The following is a 2,724-nucleotide window of genomic DNA, read 5'->3' as shown; positions in this document are numbered from 1 at the left end:
CTCAGTCGGTGAAGCATCTGGCTCTCGGTTTTGGCTCAGGTCATGATCTCACGTTTCTTGAGTTCAAGCCCCACATTGGTCTCTGCACTGATAGTGCGGATCTTGCTTGAGATTCTGTCTCCCTTTCTCTACTCCTACCCTGCTTACGCTGTCTCTGTCTCTCTCAAAATAAATAAGTAAACTAAAAAGAAAAAAAGACTAAGCATGCTCATACATCTGAGTTTATATCCATAGATCCCATGTCCATCATAACTCAACATAACCTTTAAATATGGTGGACACTATCTAAGAAAAGAGAATCTAATTATGGTGTACTTAAAAACAGATGAGCCATTGCGATTACAACAGGAGCCTAGGAAACATATATGTCACTTAAATGAAAAATTGCATGAACTAAAAAGGTTTGCCTTCAAACACCAAATAAAACAGACGTGGAAGAAAAAATTAAAAATAATGACAATATACAGGTGCCTGGGTGGCTCAGTCAGGTAAGTGTCCGACTTCAGCTCAGGTTATCATCTTGTGGTCCGTGAGTTCGAGCCTGGCATTGGGCTCTGTGCTGACAGCTCAGAGCCTGGAGCCTGCTTCAGAATCTGTCTCCTACTCTCTCTGTCCCTCCATTGTTCACACTCTGTCTCTCTCTCTAAAAAGTAAACAAACATTAAGAAAAATAAATAAAATAAAATAATGAGAATATAAGACATATTTAAGTTATGCACTTTCTCCTTTAGCATAGACCTGTATTTTAAATTAGAGCTAAAGAGTGATGTTCTTATTTGTCTCTCGTGGAATTCATTTGTTTAGTTCTTAAGTTCCATGCCTACAGTAAAAACATAGGAAAGAGTTCGAAATAAATTACTGAACAGAAATAAAATATACCTGGTTAGGGGACAAATTTTGGAGTCACATTTTAACAATTACTTGGTAATATTGGGAAAACATTTAACTTTTCTTGCTTCCATTTCCTCATTAGAAAATGAGACCCAAAGTATTTATATCATATGATTGTTACACAATACAAATTAATCTATATGAGTGCTTGTATGGGAGCAAGCAAATAGTCAGTGCTCAAGAAACAGTATCTCTCAATACGGTAGGCTCACTTAACTTTATCAAATTAACTATTATACTGATGAATTAACATTCTCTTCATGCATTACTAAAATAGAGATAATTAAAATGTGTTTAAAATGTTAACAAATACAGAAAATTAGATTCATTTGGCACTGGGTAACCTTGAAGAATAGGACTAAGTTTGCTAAGGTTTTATATTTGCATATTTCCTCAGCCACATTTTCAAGGCTCCCTTGACTTCACTGTTCCTCAGGCTGTAGATGAGAGGATTCAGCACAGGGGTGAAGATAGTATAAAAGTCTGACACAACCTTATCCTGGTTAGCTGACCTGTAGGATTTGTGTCGCATGTAGATAAAAATAGCACCATCAAAGAGTCCCACCACAGAGAGATGTGAGGAGCAAGTAGAAAAAGCGTATTTGCGGGCTTCTGTAGAACGCATCTGGAGAACTGCGGCAAAGATGAGACTATAGGAAGTTAGGATGAGGGGAAAAGGGACTAGAAGCATTAACACACAGCAAATGTACGTAACATTTTCAAAGACTGATGTGTAAGCACATGCTGAACGCACCAATATGGGGGTCTCACAGAAGAAATGGTCAATCTTATGAGCCCTACAAAATGGAAAACTCAGGGTAGCAGCAGCCTGCATGAGTCCATCAGCTGCCCCCAGCCACCGAGACCCCACAGTCATTCTGAGACATAATTGCCTTCTCATGAGGATGGGGTATCACAGTGGGTGGCAAACAGCCACATACCAGTCATAGGACATTGCTGCTAAGAGGAAACTTTATCCACCACCCAGTGTGAATGAGACAAAAATCTGCAGCCCACAGCCAGCAGGGGAGATGGACCTCTTTCCAGTCAAGTAGTCAGCAGCCAGCATCATGTCCATGAGGGAGAGTTGGCTCAGTAGGAAGTACATGGGTGTGTGGAACTGGCGGTTCAGGAGAATCAGGAGAAGAATAAGGACATTGCCATTCAGAGAAGCAACAGTTATTGACAGCACCACAATGAAGAGGAAAAGGTGGGCCCTTGTGTGATTAAAGAGTGTGAGGAGAATGAAATCTGTAGTTGTGTTTCTCTTCACGATTTGTGCTGGTCTGATACTGCAAATGGAAAAATAGGGAATGAACGGGCTTTTACCATCTAAAACTGTTAGATTAACTTCATGACTTATTGACACCTACTGTATAAGGAGTCCAAGGTCCTGATTCAAAGTTCTACTTCTCAGTTTTAATGACTCTTCTTTACTTTACATATCTCTCCTCTATAGTTCATCATTTTAATATTTTAAATGAGGTCAGGCTATATACTTCACACTAAAGTTGACTGAGATAATACATCAAAATGGATCAAAAGTGCAAACAATTGTCAAGGTCTGTATTGTAAATAGTTACAACTTGAAATGTTTAAAATTTGCAATATTAGTTGTATCCTTATTTGTATCATTATCATTGTGCTTTCATTATGGGTACATAAATGAAAATGAGCCAGTTGAGAAAATAAACATTCAGAAGTTTGTCATTTATATATGAATCACAGATGATTTTTTTTCAAATTTGAAGATCCTAACATCTTCAAATTAGGTTTTTTTTTTACAAATAGTTTATTGTCAAATTGGTTTCCATATAACACCCAGTGCTCATC

The 2,724-nt window shown here is 38.0% G+C and overlaps 1 pseudogene; it reads right to left on the bottom strand.

Moving 5' to 3' along the window:
• Window positions 1-1,258: 1,258 nt before the first annotated feature.
• LOC120226120 lies at window positions 1,259-2,183 on the bottom strand (annotated as a pseudogene).
• Window positions 2,184-2,724: the final 541 nt, after the last annotated feature.

Source organism: Hyaena hyaena, unplaced genomic scaffold (genome assembly GCF_003009895.1).
Source record: "Hyaena hyaena isolate Hyena2069 unplaced genomic scaffold, ASM300989v1 scaffold_1596, whole genome shotgun sequence".
Taxonomy (NCBI): Eukaryota; Metazoa; Chordata; class Mammalia; order Carnivora; family Hyaenidae; genus Hyaena; species Hyaena hyaena.
The sequence above is the reverse complement of the archived record's forward strand: the minus strand, read 5'-3'. Positions and strand labels throughout refer to the sequence as shown.